Consider the following 8,910-nt stretch of genomic DNA (forward strand, 5'->3'; position numbering starts at 1 on the left):
ACCCGCCCCCCCCCCCCCACCGCTCCTGGCAACCACCATTCTGCTTTCAATCTCCATACATTTGACCATTCTAGATTCCCCATACGACCGGAGTCCGACAGCATTTGTCCTTTTGTGCCTGGCTTAGTTCATGTGGCACATGATGTCATCGAGGTTCATCCGCGTTGTAGCAGGTGTCAGAACGTCCCTTAATTTTTTTAATTTATTTTGTGTATTTTTTAATTTTTTTTTTTAACATGTATTCATTTTTGAGAGACCGAGTATGAGCAGGAGGAAGGTAGAGAGAGATCGGGAGACACAGAATCCGAAGCAGGCTCCAGGCTCTGAGCCATCAGCACAGAGCCCGATGCAAGGCTTGAACTCACTGACTGCACGGTCACGACCTGAGCCGAAGTCGGACGCTTAACCGACTGAGTCACCCAGGCACCCCTATTTTACTTTTTTAGAGAGTGAGAGCGTGCGAGAGCTGGGAGAGGGGCAGAGGAAGAGACAGAGAAAATCCTAAGCAGGCTCCACACTCAGCACAGAGCCTGATGTGGGGCTCGATCCCACAACCCTGGGATCATGACCTGAGCTGAAATCAAGAGTTGGAGGCTCAACTAAGCCACGCAGGTGCCCCTTTCTTTTCTTTTTAAGGCTGAATAATAATTACTCCGTGGTATGTATGTGCCACATTTGGTTCACTCGTTCATCCATTGGTGGACACTTGGGTTCCTTCCACCTTTTAGCTATTGTGAATAAAGCTGCTATGAATATGGCAGAAAAGGAATTTTGTAACAGGACCCCAAACAAAGGATAAGGAGACAAATTGACGGTTTGGTCGCCATTAAAATTAAAGACTGTGTTTTGTCGAGGGATGCCTGGTGGTTCAGTAGGTTAAGCGTCGGGCTCTTGGTTTCGGCTAGGGCACGATCTCACGGTTTGTGGGTTTGAGCCCTGCATCTGGCTCTGCGCTGACAGCGTGGAGCCTGCTTGCGATCCTCTCTCTCCCTCTCTTTCTGTCCCTCCCTTGCTTGCTCTCTCTCTTTCTCAAAACAGATAAAGTTACAAAAAAAAATTTGAAAATAAAGACTGTGTTTTGTCAGAAACACACCAGGCGAAGTTAACAGACAATAACAGAAGATATTACAAAGCCTAAAACCTATGAAGGTTTAGCGCTAAATTCTAGAATATATAAGGAACTCTTGCAAATCAGCAAAGAAAGCCTTTTGTACTTGAGAATGATTTTTATTTCCACAATGTTCATTGGAGGATTTTCTGCCCCTTTCTGACTATTTAAAATCCGGCACCTTCAAAAATTAATTGATTTGGCCAAATTTTTAAATTTATGCTTTCAGAAACCAAACAAAATAAAATCTAAAGCAACAAAGTTTAAAGACACAACCAAACTAAAAAGAAACATTTTCAATATATACCAAGGGGTTATTAAGCTTCTTTCAAAAATATGCACATATCATCGCTTTCAGAAAAAAAAGAGAAAAATTTTTTACCTCCATTTGAGGGAAGACAGCTTCGTGTTTTGGCTATTAGAACTGGAGATAATTAAATGAAAGAATAAACTTTTTGTTTTTCATGAAAGCTTGAACTTTTTTATTGTTATCTCTGTAATGTGTGGGGTTTTTTTCGGGCCTTTTGGAAAACACAGAAAATCCAGAAGAGCTTAGAGAAAAAAATAAAAGTTACCCATAATTCCACCATACAGGGGAGCCACTGTATCATGTAAGTACATAACCTTATAGCTTTTTGGGGTGCCCAGGTGGCTCCATCGGTTAAACGTCTGACTCTTGATTCGACTCAGGTCATGATCTCATGGTTCATGGGATCGAGCCCCTCATCAGGCCCTGTGCTGATAATGCAAAGCCTGCTTGGGATTTTCTCTCTCCCTCTTTCTGGGCCCCTCCCCCGTTCATGCTCTCTCTCTCTCTCTCTGTCTCTCAAAATAAATTAATTAAAAACAATAATAATCTTATAGCTTTTGGGGGTTTGGGGTATAGTTGTTTTTATAATGAAAGTAGGATTAGCCTGTCTATTATATTTTGTACCCCATTTTATTATTTTCTCTCTCATTCACAATTTTTTATGTCATTCATTATTCCTTCTCCAGTGGTTGATAGCCCCTCCCCCCTAGGACCTTGCCTGTCCAGACTCAGGTGTGGAAATTCTGGGTGTTCCCATTACAGTTTGGAGAAGCCAAACTTTGGACTTCAGAGGAATCTACGTAACAAACCTTTGTAACCAGCTCTTTGTACCATTAGTTTCTGCTGATAATTGCCTTCCTGCAATTTGCTGTCCCTAGAAACTCCAAGTCCTCTCCCTTTTTCTTATCACTTCTCCACAGAATTATTGTTCTTTGCTACACGGACCCAAGTGCTACCCATCCCTTTGTGGTACTCATCACCGAATACTCCTGTGTGTAAACACGTGTTAATACACTTCTGTCTTTTGTTGTCTCCTTTGCAAGGTCCCAGGGGAGGCTCTCGAAGGATAAGGAAAGGTTTTCCTCCCCCGCAATACCAGTACCTGAGGTTCTGTAACCCAACAAGGTCGTCCGCCCTGGCTCCTGAAACTCCAGCCAAGGACAGAGGCTTCCAAAGACCCAACGGCAGAGCAGAACATCTCCAGGTGAAAACCCAAGTGAGCTGTCTGTGTGCAGCAGACCTTCTTATAATGGCTAAATGGCCTTTATTTCAATCATCCAACTCCATCTTGGAAGTGGCTGTGTCCCAATATAACTTTATTGATGGACCCTGAAATTCCAATTTCATAGATGTTTCACAAGTCACAAAATATTACTCTTCTTTTGATTTTCCTCTCCACCAATTAAAAATGGAAACACCATTCTCTCCGAACTTACTGGCCATGGAAAAACAAGCAACAGGCTGGATGTGGCCCAGGATTCATAGTTTCCAGACCCTAATTTCATGTGACACGGGGATCATGGCGCATAAAGAAATCACACACAGGACCAAGAAATACCGTTCTGATTACGATGGCATTTTGCAAAGCCACACTTCTCTCTAATGTAAAGCAGGTTTTTATCTGAAGCCCCTCAAAGTAAAATGTAGTGGCCCATAACAATGGAGGAAAGCCTGTTTAAAGAGTTATTTCCAAAACAGGCAGGAGAGGGAGACTTGAGGTAGAGGCCACTTGGCCCCCAAAGCCTTGGAAACCTCCCCGTATTCGGGACCATGCGAATGCCCACATCTAGGACCAGACTTGCATTTATGGATTTATCCTGAGTCTCAAAGCATATCCCCGCTCAATTTGGAGAAGGAGAGGAAAAAATAAACAAGTTTAGAGTTGTTGATGTCACTAGGACGTTGGTCAAAAAGGCCTGGATTCTGTTGTCTGCTTGGTCCGTGACTGCTCAGCCAAAATCCTGGCTCTGGGATACGAGGCATATTTCTCCATGTCCCAAGCCTCAGTTTGCTTATCTATAAAATGGACATGATGATGATAACCTCAGGGACTCATTGTGGGGATAACTACACGGTGCTTGGCACCTAATAAGCATTTAACAAATGCTTTCTCCTTGAGTTATTATAAAGGAGAAAACATTGGTCGTGTCCACTTTACAGAAATCAACGAGGTGCATGATGAGAAAATGTGAGATCTAAGGTGGCATTTCAACCATCCTGTTAGAAGCAGGGCTTGCACAGTCCTGGGGACCAAGTCCACGCATTAAGTCTGGGGCCGGGCACAGTGGCCCCTGTTTACGAAGAGTCAACTTTGATCTTGAACTGCTTAATCTCCATAGCATTGTAGTGATGGCTCCACTTTCATTCTTTGTTGGTACCTTTTCTCCTTTTCTCTTGATAAGTATTGTCAAAAACGTATCCGTTTTGTTAAAACAAACAAGTAAACAAAGAACCACAAATTTCTTTGGTTTCCTTGACCTACTATGGAAACCTAATATGTCTATTCTTTTGTTTCTTTCATCTCTGCCCTTTATTGTTTTCTTCCTTCCACTCTCTTTGTTCTATCCTTTTGGTCACTTTTTTTTTTTTTTTAATTTTTTTTTTTTCAACTTTTATTTATTTTTGGGACAGAGAGAGACAGAGTATGAACGGGGGAGGGGCAGAGAGAGAGGGAGACACAGAATCAGAAACAGGCTCCAGGCTCTGAGCCATCAGCCCAGAGCCTGACGCGGGGCTCGAACCCACGGACAGAGAGATCGTGACCTGGCTGAAGTCGGACGCTTAACCGACTGCGCCACCCAGGCGCCCCATCCTTTTGGTCACTTTTAAAATTAGACACTGAGCTCCCTCACGTTTAACTTTTCTTCTTTTCCACTGTAAGCATTTAAGGATGTACATTCCCCTTGTGCAGCCCACAGGTTTTGATAGCTAGTCTTTTCATTATCATTCACTAAGAGATATTTTCTAGTTTCCATTAACTATGGTCTTCCCGAAGCTCCCTGGAGAGCTCTGTGGTCTCTTGCCCTGAACTCTGCAGGTATCCTCAACCCGATTCGTGTGTTTTGTTTTGTTTTGTTTTTGTTTTTTTGAACCAGATTCATTTTTACTGCTGGTGTCAAACTCTCTTCAAATATTCTATTTGGAGATATCAGATGTCAACTTATTGCCTTGAAGATAGCACTGCTTTTACACTCTTTGTGGTTTTGCTTTGTTACAGCATGGGCAGGGCTGGGGGTGTGATGGGGAGACAATTTGTCTTAGTTAACCACAGATCTCCAAGTGTAGCTTGTAATTTTAAGTGGAAAAAAAAAAAGGAGATGCAGTACCCAGATATGGCCAATAGATGATGCTATTGACCCATTTAAGGCCAGCTCTTTTATTCCGTAGGGCTCTCTAATTTCTGCTGACTTGCATGTGAGTTTGTTTCAAAGAAAAGACCCCAAAGTCAGAAGAGGTAGAGAGGTTATATGATACCGGCTGAACACTTAGATGCTCCAGGCACTCAAGATATAAGCATAATAAATTAAAACTTTGGTTTAAAAGATGCAGAGAGGGGTGCCCGGGTGGCTCTGTCAGTTGAGTGTCTGACTCTTGATTTCAGCTCATGTCATGGACCTCAGTGAGGTCGGTGAGATTGAGCCCCGCATCAGGCTGCGTGCTGAAAGCGTGGAGCCAGCTTGGGATTCTCTCTCTCTCTCTCTCTCTCTCTCTCAAAATAAATAAAACTTTAAAAACTAAAAATAGACAAATAAATAAATAAAAAGAAGCAGAGAAATGTCCCTGTGAGAACTTCTGATTCCAGAGGTCTGGTGAAGGAGCATTTGTTTTCCCTCCGCGTCCTGATGTCCCAGTGATCTGCCCAGTCAGTCCCTGGTGATGGTTCTCCTGGCGCAGTCACCTGGATGATTTGTTTTGGATTACAGATGAACGCTCCTCCCAGAACTCACCTTTAAGGGTTAAAAAGGTTAGAATCTATTTGGGCACAATTTTCCACCAGAGTGAAACAGGTTGTGGAAGTGACAGTGAGGGAGGGCATCCGCCTTTGAATGATTACCTTTCCAAGGTACACATATCCTCGTGTTTGTGTCCTGTCTCTCTCAAATGCCCTCTGTTCAAACCACAGCCTCCTAAGTGCTCCTTGAGACTTAATCTGATTAAGAACCACCAGCTGTCCCACTTCTGGGTATCCATCTGAAGGAAATGAAATCCCTATTTCAAAGAGCTATCTGCACTCCCATGTTCATTGTAGCATTATTCACAATAGCCAAAAGGTGGAAACAGCGTAAGTGTCCATTTATAGACAAATGGATAAAGAAGATGTGAGGTGTGTGCATATGTTATAAAACAAATAAATATGTATGTTATATATGTATATATATGCTATATGTATGTGTATATGTATGTATGTATGTACATATATATGTGCATAACAGAATATTACTCAGCCATTAAAAAAGAGGGGTCTTGCATTTGGGACAACATGGATGGACCTTAAGGAAATTATGCAAAGCAAGATAAGTTGGACAGAGAAAGGCAAAGACTGGGGGCGCCTGGGTGGCTCAGTCAGTTAAGTATTTGACTCTTGATTTCGGCTCAGGTCATGATCTCCCGGTTCATGAGATTGAGTCCCAAGTCGGGCTCTGTGCTGACAGCACCGAGCCTGCTTGGGATTCTCTCTCTCTTTGTCCCTCTCCCCACTTGTGCATGTGCTCTCTCTCTCTCTCTCTATCTCTCTCCAAATAAGTAAATTTAAAAAAGAAAGACAGAGACGGTACAATCTCACTTATATGTGGACTCTAAAGCTGGAACTCCTAGAATCAGGAGAATGGTGATTGTCAGGGGCTGGTGGTGGGAGAAATGGGGCGATGTTGATCAAAGGATACAAACTTTCAATTATCCAATGAACGCATTCATCCCTAGCCTGGTGACTGTAATTAACAATACGGTAACCTGTACCGAAAAGTTGCTGCGAGAGTAGAGTTTCAACAGTCCACCAAAACAACAGCAACATAGTAATTATGTGAAGCGAAGAAAGTGAAGGATGTGTTAACTAACGTTACTTTGGTAAACATCTCACAGTACATACAAATCATCACATTGTATGCCTTAACTTACATAATGTTATATACGAATTCTGTCTCAAGCTGGAGGGGAAAGAATCCCCTGATGATTTCATTAAAATGCAGATTCTGTTTAAGAAACCGAACAGATAAACATGTGAGAAGGGAGCGGGGGTGGGGGGAGACGAGAGGGAAACAAACCAGGAGAGACTCTTAATGATAGAGAACAAACTGAGGGTTGAAGGGGGGGTTGGGGGGGGGGATGGGCTAGATGGGGGGTGGGTATTTAGGAGGGGACTTGTTGTAATGAGCACTGGGTATTGTACGTAAGTGATGAACCACTGAATTCTACTCCTGAAACCAATATTGCACTGTGTGTTAACTAAGTAGAAATTAAATTTAAAAAAAACTTTTAATGTAGATTCTGACTCAGGAGGTCTAGCCACATGCGTGAGAGTCCGCATCTCTAACAAGCTCCCAGGTGATGCTGGTAACATAGGTCTGCCAGCCACACTTTGGGTAGCAAGCGTTCATGGCCGTGGTCTAATGGCAGGAGTCAGGGTGGTGGTCCCTTCAGAGAATCTCTAGGATTTGGAATCAGAAGGCCTGCCTTCAAATCCAGGCTCCATGCTGAAGTGTGAGCTGACCCAGCCAGAGAAGCTCTCAGAGCCTCAGTTTCCTCAACAGTGACTTAGGGATGTTACACTTAATAACACACAGGGTGAAATGGAGTGATTTGAATATGGCTCCCAAGCCAATGCCTCGCCAGGGTAAGAACTTGGTCACGTTTTCAGGAGATGTGACACTTTCACGGAACGTGGCAGTGTGAATACTGATACAGGACGCCCTGGACCACTTCTAGTTTGTCACGGAAACGATCTGTGGACTCATTTTCTAAATCTGCCCGAGATGCTATGAAAAGCCACAAACCCGTGAGACCCTTCCTCTCCCACATCTTCAGAATGTCTGGGGAGGGAAGGGACTCAACGTTTTAACAGGTGCCCAGAAACGTCTTGAGATCGCGCAAGTCTGACACACTGTTGTACAGAATTTAAAAATATGGGAAAACCCACCCGCCTCCTTGCTGGAAACTAGGGAGACAGACCATCCATCCGCCTGATGCAGCGGCATTGATCTCTTAGTTTTCATGACGAGGGAGTCAGAGGAAGCCCAGAGAGACAGCTCAGCCCTCTCGTGGAAGATGGAGGAAGGAAGAAGGGGACAGCAGTCCCCAGACGGCCCTACGAACCCCCTAACGTGGAGGGACGCGGGCAGGCCTGGGACGAGCCTCCAGGCTTCCATCCACGGGGCAAGGGCCACCCCCGGAGGCAGGGCTTCCTGCTTGGCCGCAGGGAGACCACTAACCCGCCAGCCCTTCCTTCTCTGGGGTCCACGGCTTCTCCCCAGAGAATGAGAACAGAAGGAGAATCCGCAGGATCACAGAGAGTGCCCAATTTTGTGCAGGGCGTGTTACCATTTTCATATCAAAGTGTCCTATACGAATTCCCTTCCCTCCTAGCCATTCCACTCTGGGGCAAAGCGGAATGCATTCAGATGTTTCGGGCACCGTGGTTGAAACGACCAATCCCAGAGCCAGAATGAGTAAATACCTTCAGCCCGAGGAGGATCCAGGCAGGCCAAAGGTGGGAGGTGGCAAGCTTCAGGATGTGGGCTCGGCAGACACAAAGGGCCCCCCGTGACAGAGCAGATGGCCAGTGTGATGAGAGCACTGAGCCAGAGGGCAGGTTGGCAATAGAGGAGGAAGCTAGAAAGGCAGGCGGTCAGACGGGCTCATAGGCCGGGGCCACAAGCGTGAGTGTTACCCTGAAGCATTGGTGTGTTTAAAAAAATTTTTTTTAACCTTTATTTATTTTTGAGAGACAGAGAGAGAGCATGAGCAGGGGAGGGGCAGAGAGAGAGGGAGACACAGAATCCGAAACAGGCTCCAGGCTCCGAGCCGGCAGCACAGAGCCCGACGCGGGGCTCGAACTCACGGACCGCGAGATCATGACCTGGCTGAAGTCGGACGCTTCACCGACTGCGCCACCCAGGCGCCCCAGCATTGGCATGTTCTAAAGCAGAGAAACAGCCCGATACAGTGACTGGAAGAAGCCAGTTGTGGCTGCTGCACAGTGAGAGGAAGGGAGGTAGGGGGAGCAGTAGTGGAAGAGAGGAGACCAAATCGAGGCTACTGCACCGGTCCAAGCAGGAGATGGTGGCAAAGAGAAGGGTTGGGCGGGTTACACACTTGTTCTGGGGACAGAACTAACAGGACTCGGGGTTGTACTGGACGTCAGTGACCAGGAAAAGATGACTCCCACATCCAACCTTTAGAAACCGAGGGGCAGGAAGTGACATGACCAAAATGAGGAAGGCTGGGGTAGAGACACACGATTAAGGAGTGGAAACGCGAATTCTGTGTGGATATGCTA

Source organism: Puma concolor, chromosome C2 (assembly GCF_028749965.1).
Source record: "Puma concolor isolate L17-30 chromosome C2, mPumCon1.1.hap2, whole genome shotgun sequence".
Lineage (NCBI taxonomy): Eukaryota > Metazoa > Chordata > Mammalia > Carnivora > Felidae > Puma > Puma concolor.